Source organism: Macrobrachium rosenbergii, chromosome 57, assembly GCF_040412425.1.
Source record: "Macrobrachium rosenbergii isolate ZJJX-2024 chromosome 57, ASM4041242v1, whole genome shotgun sequence".
Lineage (NCBI taxonomy): Eukaryota > Metazoa > Arthropoda > Malacostraca > Decapoda > Palaemonidae > Macrobrachium > Macrobrachium rosenbergii.
The window spans coordinates 10,854,255-10,870,305 of NC_089797.1; the positions used below are offsets into that span (position 1 = coordinate 10,854,255).

The 16,051-nt window shown below is 35.3% G+C and overlaps 1 long non-coding RNA gene across 2 annotated transcripts; it reads left to right on the forward strand.

Annotated features, from left to right (window-relative positions):
• Positions 1–10,068: 10,068 nt before the first annotated feature.
• Positions 10,069–14,642, forward strand: LOC136836954 (uncharacterized). Of its 2 annotated transcripts, none has more exons than XR_010852515.1 (4): positions 10,069–10,173; positions 10,658–10,752; positions 10,880–11,038; positions 14,409–14,642. It is a non-coding gene; the product is annotated as an uncharacterized lncRNA (long non-coding RNA). The 2 variants fall into 2 exon arrangements; XR_010852513.1 differs by having other exon boundaries at positions 10,073–10,215.
• Positions 14,643–16,051: the final 1,409 nt, after the last annotated feature.

Genomic DNA, 16,051 nt, shown 5'->3' on the forward strand with positions numbered 1-16,051 from the left:
GAGGGCAGATTTCTTTGAGAGCTGACAGTTGGAGTTTTAAAAGTAGCCAATCAGTGATATCTTCCTCCCTTTTTCCTTCATAAGGGGGTCCATTTACAGGTCATAACTCTTTTTTTTTCTCTTTTTAAGATGAATATCACCTTTAGAAGGATGTTTACGAAAAGAGAAACATGTGCTGCACACACACACACACACACACACACACACACACACACACACACACACACACATATATATATATATATATATATATATATATATATATATATATATATATATATATATATATATATATAAATATATATATATATATATAAATATAAATATACATATATATATATATATATATATATATATATATATATATATATATATATATATATATATATATATATATATATATATATATATATATATATATATATATATATATATATATATATATATATATATATGTGTGTGTATATATATGTGTGTGTGAGACTGTTACATTTATCCAGTCATTACTGTGGTGACCGTCCCTTTTGTCCAGATATTACTCCGCTGGCTTTCCCATTTATCCAGGCATTACTGTGCTGACTGTCCCTTTCACCCAGGTATTAGTGTGCTGAAAGTCCCTTTTATCCAGACATTACTGTGGTGACTGACCCTTTTATCCAGGTGGTTTACTGTGGTGGCTGTCCCATTTATCCAAGTATTACTGTAATGCCAGTCCCTTTTATCCAAGGATTACTGTGCTGAGTGTCCCTTTTATCCAGGTATTACTGTGGTGACTGTTCATTTTATCCAGGTATTACTGTGGTGACACTCTATTTTATCCAGGCATTACTGTGCTGACTGTCCCCTTTACCCAGGTATTACTGAAGTGACAGTCCATTTTATCCAGATATTACTGTGGTGACTGTCCCATTTAAACCGCCCCCCCCAAAACCGAAAACACACCCACTTAACTGAATCACCCCCCACTAAATTAAATCGCCACTAAACCTAAACACAATCCCTGCTAAACCTACGGGTTTGAAACCTACCCTATTATCTAAGTTGGGTCAAATGATGGCCACTTGCCAAATTTTGTCTTGATTGGTCAAACGGTTACCATATAAGTTACAAAGGGAAGGGGGATGGGGAAGGGGAAGGGGAAGGGGAAGGGAAGGGAAGGGGGTAAGGGTTTAAAACTTACCATATTATCTAAAAAGTTGGGTTAAATAATGGCCACGTGGCAAATTTTGTATTGATTGGTCAAACGGTTACCATATAAGTTACAAAGGAAGGGGGCAGGGGGATAGGGAACGGGAAGGGGGATAAGGAAGGGGTAGGGGAAGGGGAACGGGGTACGGGTTTGAAACCTACCGTATTATCTGAGTTGGATTAAATGATGACCACGTGCCAAATTTTGTTTAGATAGGTCAAACGGTTACTACATACGTTACAAAGGAAAGGGGGATGGGGAAGGAGAAAGGGAAGGGGGTACGGGTTTGAAACCTACCCTATTATGTTAGTTGGGTAAGCATATATCACATTAAGTATTTTCCCTACCTACAAAAATGTTAATTAGATATGCATAAATATCACAACCTTATCTCATTCCCATTTTCATAAACTAGTCAATTTCATACCTACAGACTCTGACACATACTCAGTTTTCCTCATAAATCTTATAACCCACAGCTAATTAAGTCCTATATCACAAAACATCAATAAACTGACCCTTGCTTCTCTATCACTTCTATCATGAGATTTCTATATATGTCCATTAACGCCAATCAACGTTTTTATTTTCGTTTCACCTAAAGCCTTCTCGCGTAACTGCTTCATAAGATACCTTGGTCATCACACCTCGTTTTTGTTAAATGACCGAGTCCTGTTTTCAGTACATTTTAGTATATGATCCGCCATATTTAAATGAACACTTTAGTAAGCCTACGTTCCTTGGTCTTTACTATAATTATTTGCTCAGATTTACTTTTCTGTTCAACTCTTTATGTAACAAATCATTTCTCTACTTTGATTTTAGTATCTTATTGTTTCCCATAACCAGTTAACTTGACATCACTTGCCAAGAACACTTCATAACCCGATAACTCGTTAGTTTTAATTCTCTTGGCAGAGTTCGAAGGCAGTTTTACAGTTTCATACTTCAAACGAGTGAAGTGGCTCTATAACCATTTCAGTGTAGTACAGTCTTCAATGCCTATTTTTCGCCTTTTATTATAATCTCTTACAGGTCTATAGTCATATAAGCTTACATGCCAAATAAACGCGGAATGTCAATAAATATTTTCATGAGCTGCAATTACGTCCTAGGACAGGTTAGGTTGGGGGTCCAGTCCAGGTGAAGCCCTCCAGCAGTGTAGACCATGGCAAAGTTCGGTTAGATATTAGTTATTATATTTCACTCAAGTCATTTTCTTTTCCCTTAAAATATGAAGGAACATATCTTCTTGACCTTCATACAGCTTTATCTGGACACCACAGTTGCTTTCGTCGAGGATACGACAACGGACGGGGTGATTGCCTAGGGTTTGAATTACCTCGAAGATTGGTTCATTCATTAGTACCTCTGACAGCCTTCATTTACATTGGTCAGAATATGGAGTGGATTTCCATGGAGAGGGTGTTCTACGCGTGTCTGTGAAGTCCCTAGCCAAGTTATGTTCGATTAGGCTAAGTTAGATATGAAGGCCTCATAACATTCAGAGTTAAACTGTGTGCAGTTCCTTTCTGTTAATAACTTCTCACCATTTGCGCGAGGTACTTTTTAGGATTTCGAAAAATTTTTCTCAACCTTCTAAATATTTTGAGATTACCCAAGTTTCACCAAGTTTCTAAACACCCATTTGCTTATGCTAATGACCCAAAGTTGAGATATAGGGACAGATTTTATCAGTGATTTATTGCTAAGTGTCTAACAATTTAATCTCCACTGGAACATATAAGACCAGGGGAGTAAAAACGGAGAGATTAAGTATCATTTCCGAAGAATTTTACCATCAAAGGGCTCCCATAATTTACATCACACTAGTTTTAACATGAGTAGCGAAGAGAGAGAGAGAGAGAGAGAGAGAGAGAGAGAGAGAGAGAGAGAGAGAGAGAGAGAGAATCATTTACATATTGTAATTCAATACAGAAGCAATCTGAGAGTTGACTGTTGCATCAACTAATTTCTTAGTAACTAACCTTAATTTCAATTATATTTTACGAATTTTCAAACTAGTAAATTGAACGAATTGTCACTGAAGGCTAGAAGGCTTTCATATATGTTAAAAATTGGTATTTGCCGCCATTATCTGAACAATTACAAAGGCAGACGTATTCAAGTGGCAGAAATATTGTTTTATTATTCTTTAACTGTCAATAATACTGCATTAAGCTATTGACTAAGTTTTATAAGCTTATCTGTTGCATGGAAGATTTTTAATCCTTTCGGATACACGAATTGTCAATATTTTAGTTTAAAGACGATAAAGGTAGTAAAATAGTTTTATTTACAACTCAGTTTTTAGATTGTTTAATCTGGAATCCTTTTAAAATTTTTCTTAATTTTCAGTCCTTTGCCATAAAGTCTGACTATTAAAAACATCGAAATTACCATACATTAAGGGGTTTTCCTCAAGTTACACACAACTTAACTATAGAAGTTTAAGGTACTGAAAAACACCAAACTATATCCTGAGGTAACATGATCAAGTGATGGTACATATGGTCTGACTTCTGGTTTTATAAGTTGAGATAAGATACTTAAATGACTTAAGACCCTGGATATTTTACAAAGTTTTACTTGGTCAAGGTAAACAGCTTATACAAGTTCTTAAGATATTTAATTCAGAATTCCCGGAGACAAAGTTTTCCAGTTTGTAACGACTATTATTGGTGAAGGTAAAAACATTCTAATTGGCACGTACATAATTTAATATTTACTGACGTGTCAAATAATTACATCTTTGAACCATTAAACTTACGACAAAGTGAAAATATATTAGTAAGGTCCTACTCCATTCTCACCTCATTTCAAAACTACTCTGGAGTAAAAGCAAATACAGGCGTTCTTAAATTGCAGAAATACTGTTTGCCTCGTCTTCAGTACCTCTATTCCAATCAACACCTGCAAAGCATAAAAAACTGCGGCAGAAACTTTGTAATTTTGTAATTATGATATATATAATGATATAAATTAACTTAAATCTAGGATTACATGTCTTATAAGTCAGTAAAATAAAGTTTTATTATGAACTGCAGCCTTCACAATGGATCCAATTCCCTCCTACTCAGCCCAGTCACTTCAAACAGTCTGACCAGAGGCAGTAGAAAGGTTTATAATTGCAATGAAAATTGCAATGAAAATCTTTAATCAAGATTACAAGTCTTTAAAAATCAGTAAAATAAGGTTTTATTAGCTCGTATGAACTTAAACCATCACAAATGATCCAATATCCTCCTACACAGCTCAACCACCGACGAGAACAGCCAAGTAAAAACCCGAAAGTGCCAGCGGTAACCAATATCGCTAACAAGTGAGTGAAGTGACCAAAGGAACAACCGTATAACAAAAAGGTTTAGAGGCCAGAGCTGCCGAGCTAAACTATTGAAAGTCATTTTGTCCTGGCTGTTTAGTAGAGGCACAGCATAACCTGGTGTCGATTCGACAATTAACAAAAAAAAATTTTGACAAGTGTCAACACTATCATGATTGGTGTAGGCTTACCGATTGTATAAAAACCATACATAAGCATAGGTTTGTCTATTTGTATTGAAGTAAAAACATAAGCCTACTCGCTATATGATTGGCATGAATATCTCTTTATAAGCTTCATACTGACCAACAGGTTACGCTAATTTGGTTTATGAATACATGAATGCAATAATTTACGTTATAAAATTTAAAAATCAAAATAAGTTTTGGCTAGTGAACAATGAATTACGCTAAATGTTTTTAAAGTAATACCTCGCCAAAAGCTAAGTTAATTTTTATCTGAAAACATTTTTAGAAGTTAACGCCCTTTCAAAGTTTATTACTTTGATGCTGAAGCAAAACTAAATTACTGCTCAGCTTTGAAATTAGTATTCTAATAATAAGTTAATTTAATCAATATTAACTACACAATCTAAATGTTTAGCAGCTTCCGTTAAAACAATACGATCTTCTGACCAATTTAACCATACTTTAAGATTAAAACTTTAAACACAGTAAGTATATTCAAAGGTCTTCATATACAAGAAAATGAAATACAAAAAAATAAAAATTTATTGTAAATATATGCAGTCATATTACCCTCTCAAAAAAAAAAACTAAGTCAAGGAACGTTAACCTCTAAAAATGGCCACACTGATACATTTACTACCTGAAAGGAAAAGAATAATTAGTAAGAACCTCCCATACACTGCCCATAGGTCACAAGACCTATGGAACAGGGTATGGGAGGGACCTCCACCCCTACAGGGGTACCTCCCCTGTAGGGGTGGAGGTTAAAAAAAGGCTTGGGTTGACATACTTACACCAGGTGAAGTGAAAACGTCCATTTTTACTTGGCTTCAGAATTTTGACTTCATCAGTTTCTCGCAAGCGTCGTTTGCTTCATAAAGTGGTTTGGATTTCACGAAAACCTGCAAGCATTTTTAAATCATTAGAGCACATGTGGATTTGCGTTCATAAATCTGAAGCTTAAACAGTTATATCCTTAAAAGTCATGGTCGATATAAAGTTTTAAAAAACTTTACATGAAAGTCGTGTAGGATTTAAAGGCACATTCTAATTTCAAAGTAAATAATATATCGCATACACACCTATATGGACACCTTCATGGATACCTTCATGGACCACCAGTGTCCTCCTGATCCTGAAAAAACACCAGATTTGAAGTACAGAAACAAATGACCCATGGCCTACTATACAGCTTTATACCCTAGGAGTGAAAAATGGACAGCCAAGGAGCAATGCTATAAAATCACTGCAGCTACAATTGTGAGTTTTAAAAGTCAGAATGAAAATTTCACAAAGATAAGTATCCACTGCTGTCAACGAATATAAGAGTATTCCTGTCACATCAGTTATAATCGTCTACACAAAATGTTGTGGGACAATATAACACTTAAAACATCAAAAGTTATTTTAGCTAAAATTTTAGAGTAAAATTGAAAATCCGCTCAAAAGACAAAAATATGCCTATTACAACCAGACATTACATAACAGACCCATGAATTACTAGATTCGGTAAAGTTAACTATTATTAAAACTGATTAAAATTCTTGAAATCTGTTTAAAGCTATTATACAAAACCGTCATACAACTTAGTCTTAGGAGAGGACGAGACAGTTCTCACGACTTAAGTAAGACATCCTTCAAGCCACTATATCCCAACCGTAAATCCAAATGGTATTGAATTATTCCCTTCTCCAAACTCCAGTCAAAAGTTCTTCCGTTATAAAGTCACTTCCTTCTTCTCGGGTAACAAGAATTCGTGGAATAAGCTGCCCAGTGTCCCTCACCAGTAAAGGTAATTAGACTTTTATAGATTGACGATCCCGGAGCGAATGACGAGTGGTTAATGGGGTTACTTGCCGAGAAACCAATTACCGTTGAGACGTCACCACCAAGGACCACGGAGTCACCTTTCTGCGACCTTGGGGGACTCACTTGAAAGAAAACGAATGACTGCTTTCGTTTTTAGGGGAAACATTAAAAAATCGGTTAATGCTATAACGTTCTGTATTTGATTCTGCATTTTATGACTTCCCGGTTCTCTGGTACAGTTAGCTTTTATAAGTAGTTTGCGGAACAAAAGAATGAAAACTCTTCAGTGTATTAAGCAACTCGTCACGCTGTATAAAAATTAAATACCTTACGTAGTCTTGCATTTTAAGGAATGTATACTTCCAAAGGATGTTTTATTTCACCGCTGTAACAAATTTGATAATAGTATATAGGTACGTATATATATATATATATATATATATATATATATATATATATATATATATATATATATATATATATGGGTGTGTTGTGTGTGTATGTGAGTGTGTGCCTATTATGTACATACATATATACATACGTATCATTACTATGATAAGATTTATTATTGACGTGAAGTAAAACTTCCTTAGGTAATCATTATTCCATAAAATACAAGGCTACGTAAGGTTTTTTTTTTTTTACTCACGTGACAAGTTACTGAATACGCCAAAGAATTTTCACTCGTATATTAATATATACATATCCACATGCATATATGTATGTATGTATAAAGTATGCTGATGAAGGCAGAAGCCCGATATACGGACATCAAGGGCAGATGGAAAGGCAACACGAACAATCGATATCATTTCTTGTGGCCGACGGCGTTTCGCAATATTCAATTGCATTTTCAAGGCTGCAATGGCACAGCATATTATAAAAATAAACAAACACATCACTGTATAAAATCTAATTACAAAGATAAATATTTTCTCTTAAACATATCTACCCAAAATAAGTTTAAAAGCGACTAAACACAAAGTGAAATCAACCAGGTAAGAAGTAAACAAAACAAGAAACAGTTATGCAATAAACGAGTGTTTTTTTTTTTTTATGAAAATTGATATTAAAGTTGTGAACCCGTCCTGATCCTAGGCTGCAGCTATTATTTCATTTTTTTTTATATTAGTCTGCGTTTTACAAGCTGCAGTGATTAGTGAAGTTTTTTTTATATCAACTTGCGTTTTACAAATAGCATAGTAATCACACGAATTTTTTTATACGAACCTGCGTTTTAAAAATTGCATATTTATTAAGTGAATTTTTTTATTAATTTGCGTTTTACAGACTGCAGTAATTTACGTACATTTGATCATTCAAGCCTAGACAATCTTCATTTGCTGCAATAACACAATAAATGAAGATTGCCCAGGCTTGAATGATCAAACGTACGTAATCACTGCAGTCTGTAAAACGCAGATTAATGCAAAAACTTCACGTAATCACTCTGCAATTGAACGCATATTGATATAAAAAATGCAATGGAATATCACGAAACGCCGTCAGCCACATTATATGATGTCAGTTGTTAGTGTGCCTTTCAATCTGCCCTTGATGTCTGTCTGTCTATATATATAAACTCATGGTATTCGTTGATTTCCTTTACACGCTCAGAGCACCGGAAACGGTTTGCGGAAGACAAGTTTCCTGCGAAGGAAGAAATCAAAGAAGTTACTGAATACAATTTGGCACAAATGTTAACGTTATTGTACACAGTTCCTTTCAGTAAAACTCTTTGTCAATGAATAACTAACTTGTAGTGAGTGTAATGGTTTTGGAAATGCCCAACGAAGGGAAATGAAAGCCATTTGAACAACCCTGTGTATATTGCTGTTTTGATTCCTTAATGCTCTCAAGACTCTTTGAAAGTCTGCAGCATAGTCCTTATCTTTTGCATAATAAGCGCTTATACTGGAATCATGACTTCGTGCTGTGGTTGCAGAGATAAGTTCACTTTACGAGGGAACTCCCATCAAGTTTTTGCCACATACCTCAGTTTCTTCTTGATTATTTGTTGTGTTGACAAGGGTCTTTCTTTTCAACGCTCTATTCCACTGGAGTATAATATTAAATCATCATGTTTAACTGCAAAGCAACTTTTGGATAAAATTTTTTATATTGAAAAGTAGTACCTTATAGCACCGTTTACTCCTGTCATTAACGAAATTTAGATGCCCATTAAGCCTATAGGGTATCAGAGCTGTTTCTCTGTTCAAGTAAATGGAGACAACACAAGACTCTCCTTTTGGGGTTGGTGTCACCAGTGAAATTCACGCTGTGCACTGTAGGCGTTACTCAAGGATCTTTGCAGCAACCCTCTGACCCCAAGCTGCAACCTCTTTTACTCCTTCATATTCTCTTTCTGCCATCTTTCTTTCCACCCTCTCCCAAAATGTTTCATAATAGTGCAACTGCGAGGTTTTCCTCCTGTTACGTCTTTAAAATCTTTTTATTCTCAATTTCCCTCTCAGCTGATGTTCGATTCCCCGGGCGGCCAGTGAAGGATTAGATGAATTTATTTCTGGTGATAGAAATTCATTTCTCGGCATAATGTGGTTCGGATTCCACAATTAGCTGTAGGTCCCGTTGCTAGGTAACCAGTTGGTTCTTAGTCATGTAAAATAAATCTAATCCTTCGGGCCAGCCCGAAGGTATACTTTTTTTAAGGTCCCAGTGCTTGGCCTAAATTTTATATTTCATCCCATTCTATTCCACTAACTGAAAGGGTTTCAACTTATCAGAGCGAAGGTGCACTTTAAATACTGAGTCTTTAAATTTGCAGCCGCTAGATCAGCGGTTTCCTAACTTTTTTTTGGCCATGCCCCACCTAATCACCTGAAAAATCCTGATGCCTCCTGTGGTAATATATAATTCTTATATTCACGCTGAGGAAGCCTTAAAGGCCATAAACTTGGTTGAAACAATCTCAAATTGCCCCCCTTAAAAATCAAATTATCCCCCTGGTGGGGCGTATACCCCACATACTCCCATTTGATATCTGGACTAAAAATAGCAAGCCTTTCAGGTAAAAAATAAATGTCTCTTATTTCTTAGCATGTCTCTACTAACATGAGTACGTCAGATGAATCTGCGGGTCCAGCAGAACTCCTTCGGTAGACTGGAACCAGTTAAGAATCCTAGTGCAATTATATGAGAATAAATAAGGAGAATAAAGAATGACGTAATAGGTGTCTCATTCTTGTGTATATATTTAGTCCTATTATAAGCTTTCAAATAAGCTTTGAAAAGAAATGTTCAAGTTGACGTAAATGTTCATACGCCGAATTTTTTCATTTTTGTTTTCTGGATATTAAATCATATTTTCGATTTATTTAAATTTTATCAAAGAAGCCGGAAGTACTAAGATAAATAATCAACTACCTGCCTGCGCTAAAGCATCAATAAAACCGACGCAAATTCGGTGTAAACGAAAGCAGGGAATGTCGTCTATCTCTCGTCCATGATCCTTGCTTGATGAAGGTGACCTTGACGGTGACGTCAGCGAGAACTAACTACAGTGAATACGAACAGTAAGTACTTCAGTTATAATTTCGACACTAAACCACCTGCTCTTCAGTTTTGGCTTCTCTGTTTGACGGTGGAATTGGTCGTTTCGTGGGCTACCGCTGGTTAAGTCACAGAAGCTACTGACGTGGTGTAGGGTATTGTCCAGCGAGTCCTACGCTGAGTTCTGGCAATGGGAGGTTCTCACCAAACGCTAAGTTTGAATTCTGTTTTTTTGTTCTGTAGCTTTTTCATTCGACATTTGAGGTTGCTGTTTTGTTTGCATGATTTTACTTGATGCTTAATTTAAATGCGCAAAGGTTATAGGATTATATTTGAAACGTTAGTCAAATTTCGTTTAACGTCTGTGATATTTAAAGTTTTTCATTCTTCTTGATAGTTGTGCCGTTTCTTTAGCTATGCTAGGCAAATCTAATAATCTCCCACCACTTTGATTGTCGCAACCTTACTTGCCATTCTTGGAAAACAATATACTTATTTTTTGCATTTTTAGTAGCAATTTTTAATAATTACCTCTGAAAAATTTAGGTTTTGTGTAACTGAATCGTTCAAGATCTGTTTATTTTTTGGGGGCGGGTGAAGGGTCACGCAGTTCTGTACTAAATACTGAATCTCTTTCAGGGTCCAGGTAATTCTACAGAGTTTTTCCGCCTTGCAACCTTTTGGAATTTATTCTAGTTTACAGCTTCACAAGAAGGGACTAACGTTTCACGGAGGTAAGTATTCAGTTCTGATATCAATACTTTTTAAACGACTTTGGTGTTCAAGCATTGCTTTTTAAGCTCTATACTGCTTTTTAATTTGTGTAATAATGTAACCTACTCATCATAATGCTACTTCCAGATGCCAGTGAATCCAGACTCTTCGAAGCTAGGCTAAACTTCTACAACTCCTCTTGTGAGAAATTGAACACTAGTCAAAATCTAGAAACGAAGAAAACTAATGAATGTACAAGTAGGGAAAATGGCATACTTGACTCAAGATAGGTTTGTTAAAACTGAGGTGAGGCATACTACACTTCATTTGAACCAACAAACCAATATTTTTTTTTTTTTTTTTTTTTTTTTTTAACCTCCACCCCTACAGGGGCGGTTCCCCTGTAGGGGTGGAGGCCCCTTCCATGCCCTGTCCCATAGGTCTCATGACCTATGGGCAGAGCAGGGCATGGGAGGGTTAACTAATTTATTTTTTCCTTTCAGGTGACAAGTGCACAAGTTAGCCGTTTTTAGGAGTTAGCCGTTTTTAGGAGTTAGCCGTTTTTAGGAGTTAGCCGTTTTTAGGAGTTAGCCGTTTTTAGGAGTTAGCCGTTTTTAGGAGTTATTTTTTTTTAGAAGTTAGCCGTTTTTAGAAGTTAGCCGTTTTTAGAAGTTAGCCGATCTCTTAGTGAGGTGGTGGTCTTGGATTTTAAAAGTAACGTAACTGCTATTTTTTTTTCTTTTAGAATTCTTATTTGGACAATATCTATTGAAGTTTTATTATAAAGTAAAGCGATAAGACCATGGTTTCAGTTTACTCGAGCTTGAGCTTTTTAAGAATAGAACGTTGTCATTTAATTTTCACTGTTAAGATTTTTTATTTTTTAGAAGCCGATCTCTTAGTGAGGTGGTGTTCTTGGATTTTAAAAGTAACGTAACTGCTATTTTTTTTCTTTTTAGAATTCTTATTTGGTTTAGAATTCTTATTTGGTCAATATCTATTGAATTTTTATTATAAAGTAAAGCGATAAGACCATGGTTTCAGTTTACTCGAGCTTGAGCTTTTTAAGAATAGAACGTTGTCATTTAATTTTCACTGTTAAGATTTTTTATTTTTTAGAAGCTAGCCGTTTTTAGACCAGAGTAAAGCTAGCCGTTTTTAGACCAGAGTAAAGCTAGCCGTTTTTAGACCAGAGTAAAGCTAGCCGTTTTTAGACCAGAGTAAAGCTAGCCGTTTTAGACCAGAGTAAAGCTAGCCGTTTTTAGACCAGAGTAAAGCTAGCCGTTTTTAGACCAGAGTAAAGCTAGCCGTTTTTAGACCAGAGTAAAGCTAGCCGTTTTTAGACCAGAGTAAAGCTAGCTGTTTTTAGACCAGAGTAAAGCTAGCAGTTTTTAGACAAGAGTAAAGCTAGCCGTTTTTAGACCAGAGTAAAGCTAGCCGTTTTTAGACCAGAGTAAAGCTAGCCGTTTTTAGACCAGAGTAAAGCTAGCCGTTTTTAGACCAGAGTAAAGCTAGCCGTTTTTAGACCAGAGTAAAGCTAGCCGTTTTTAGACCAGAGTAAAGCTAGCCGTTTTAGACCAGAGTAAAGCTAGCTGTTTTTTAGACCAGAGTAAAGTTAGCCGTTTTTAGACCAGAGTAAAGCTTTTTAGCCGTTTTAGACCTTTTAGTTAAAAGTTAGCCGTTTTTAGACCAGAGTAAAGTTAGCCCCCTTTTTAGACCAGAGTAAAGTTAGCCGTTTTTAGTCCCTTTTTTAGTAAAATTTAGCCTTTTTAGACCAGAGTAAAGCTAGCCGTTTTTAGACCAGAGTAAAGCTAGCCTTTTTTTAGACCTTTTTAGTTAAAGTTAGCCCCTTTTTTTAGTTAAAAGTTGGCGTCCCCTTTTTTAGTTAAAAGTTGGCGTCCCCTTTTTTAGTTAAAAGTTGGCGTCCCCTTTTTTAGTTAAAAGTTGGCCCCCCTTTTTTTAGTTAAAAGTTGGCCCCTCCTTTTTTTAGTTAAAAGTTGGCCCCTCCTTTTTTTTAGTTAAAAGTTAGCCCTCCCTTTTTTTAGTTAAAAGTTAGCCCCCCCCTTTTTTAGTTAAAGTTAGCCCTCCTTTTTTTTTTAAAAGTTAGCCCCCCTTTTTAGTTAAAAGTTAGCCCCCCTTTTTTTAGTTAAAAGTTAGCCCCTTTTTTTAGTTAAAAGTTAGCCCCCTTTTTTTAGTTAAAAGTTAAGATTTCCCTTGTTGAGATGGTTTTCTTGGATTTTGAAAGTAACTTAACTGCTATTTTTTCCCCTCTTAAAATTCTTATTTGGACAATCTCTACTAAAGTTTTATTATAAAGTAAAGCGATAAGACAATCGTTTCAGTTTACTCGAGCTTGAGATTTTTAAGAATAGAACGCTGTCACTTAAATTTTCACTGTCAAGATTTTTTTATTTTAATTCTTAAGTTCAGTAGTAGTTAAATCTTAGTTTTGAATCTATGCTGTAAAGACTTTAGCTTTTAAAAATGTTTATTTTTTTAAAAATGTTCAGCATAAATTTTCATTAATTATAACTTTTTAAATTGTTTTTTAAAATTTATGGTAACATAAATTACAGCTTTCAGTGTTCTTAGTTTATCTAGTGGATAGGATTAGACCCAATAATAAACGAGCAGTATACAATTCATACAATATATAAACTTTTGAATTACAGTGAAACTGATTTATTCCTGCTATATCAGTCACTAATGTCTATGAAACCAGATTTTGACTGGTCGCCTACTTGTCAGTCCTGCGCAAGCTGACAGCTTGTTTTAAAGCACTTGTTTGGCAGTTTCCTCGAAGCTTTTATCAAAGGCTTTGGCAGTCCTGGCTATCTGCCCTCTTGTTCGAAACCAGTAGTTTAGTAATTTTCTGGAAGTCTCTCATCAGAGGCTTTGCTGAAGTAAGTTAAATTTGGATCTATATTGCTTCAGTAAAATTTGGATCTATATTGCTACAGTTCAACAAAGTTAACTTTGACTGAATAAATTTTAACTGATTTTTTGACTGAATAAATTTTAACATTTTTTTAATTGCTAAGTTCTGCAGCAGTTATTAAATTTTAGTTATCAATCTGTGCTATAAAGAGGGTAACTTTTCAATGTTTGTTTTTCAAAAACATGATTTATTTAGATATTTTTATTTAGATATAACTTCGGTTTGTTTTGAAGTGTCTGCCATTGTTTCTAGTTCAATTTATCTGATTTGTCAGTAGTTTAAAGATATAATTTTAATGGATAGGTTTTAATGGATAGGATTAATGCCAATAATAAAGTTATTTTGTGATACAATATATAAACCTTTACTATTTACAGTTAAACGGGTCTATTGCAGCAATGTCAGTCCCTAATGTCTATTTCAGATTTTTACAGTTAATTAACTTAAAAATCCTGGCTAGCTGCCTGCTTGTTTGAAAGCACTTGTTTGGTAGTTTTCTGGAAGCTCTTACCAGAGGCTTTGGCAGTTTGGTTTCTGCTCTCTTGTTTGAAAGCACTTGATTGGTTAATTTTCTGGAAACTTTATCAGAGGTTTTCCACGTTGTTAATTTATGAAGTCAATTAAAATTCTAATTTAAAGTGAAAGCTTGTTCATCTAATTTAACATTGTGTAACGTGTAACTTCTTTATAATGCTTTTACAACGCAAGTTTTTCTGTCGCAATTTTTTTTATTTACAGGATAGGATTACTGAAACGGCCATTTAAGGCACGCAAGCAGAATGATTGCGCTATTCAAGAACTACTGTGTTACTTTTACCCATCAGTTGTTTCAATCAACAATTGTTTTAAAACTGAGGTGATTTTGGAGCTGGGCATTACTGATTGCTGTATTTTGTGCTTTAAAGTTGCTCTTTATTGATAGTTCACATGTGTAATTAGTTATCTGGAATTTCAATAAAAGGTTTTAAATTATCTAAGTATGAAAAGTTTACCTTCACCAGTAGTAATAACCTACGAGAAGTAGGATTTGAATACCTAGAGAGGTTAGGCTTAATCATTTTAAATTTAAAGCCCAAAAAACGTCCTTATGCTGTAGTATTATTTGAAAAAGGTTAATACTTTAATACCTGAATCTACGGGTCATTTTAGTGGGTCATTACTACGTAAGAAAATATCTGTACTCTTGGTATTAGTAAGATACTAAATAGGCTAATACTTTAATACCTGAATCTGCGGTTCATTTTAGTGGTTGTTTACTACGTGAGAATATCTTGAATTTTGATATGAGTTAGAGCTTTAATAGCATGAAAAGGTGTTGCCTATTTGGTATTTCCTATGATTATAAGAAATTTCGTCCCTGGACCACGGCCTCCCCCTTATTTATTTATTTTTTTTTTTTAACATGTACTGATTTGGTATGGATCCTACATCAGGGTCTAAGAATCGGCACAAACTACCATTTAAATTTTTCTCTTCGTCTAAAATGCATTCTTCGAATTTGGACCGTTAACTTTTGTTTACGGGCTGCACTAAGATATCAAGCCCGTGCTGGCATAAGGCTGGCATTAAGATAAACTGAAATCTAGGACAAATATTTTGTTATTGACCCGTGGTATTACTAAGCCAGCTTAATACTCAGTTAGAAGGCTGTGTATAAGGAAAAGCCAGTTCTGAAAGTCAGCTCAGTGTAAAATGGGCCACAATGCGTTAGCAATTAACATTCTCTCTCTCTCTCTCTCTCTCTCTCTCTCTCTCTCTCTCTCTCTCTCTCTCTCTCTCTCTCTCCTCACCCTAACACACACTGGTTTTTGCAACATAGTTGTTTAACTTTGTATTCGGCAAGAACGGGTGGTTGAGAGCTGCGCAAGCATAGAATTAAGCCAGGCTTTACGGGCTGCTCTTATGAGTAAGAGCTTGTGCTGGCACAAAAGCTTTCTTAGGCTAACAGAAACTCGAGATTGCATTGTTTGGTAACTGGCCTCAATGGAAACTGGGGCTTCGGCCTTGTTTGACCCTTGATCGTGCTTGTGTGTTAGTATGCATGCACAACGTTTTGTATATTTATTTAGACCAAATGGTGTACGTAGGATGGTGATGCAGACCTATGTGGCGGCAATATTTTCAATTGCGGCCAAGTTATGCCAATTTCGCAATTTCGAGGTTGTACTGATACCATGCAATGAACACTGGACGCAATTATTCATAACGCAAATGCCAATAATTAGTGATTTGCCCATTCAAACAAAAAGGTTTATGTATATACACTCTGTAAGGTGGTAAGACTAACCACAAAACTTTCGTGCTGAAAAGTTTTTAAGGTTTCTCTCTCCAATAATTTCTCATCACAACATTACTACAGACAGAGGCCTACGCATAGAACG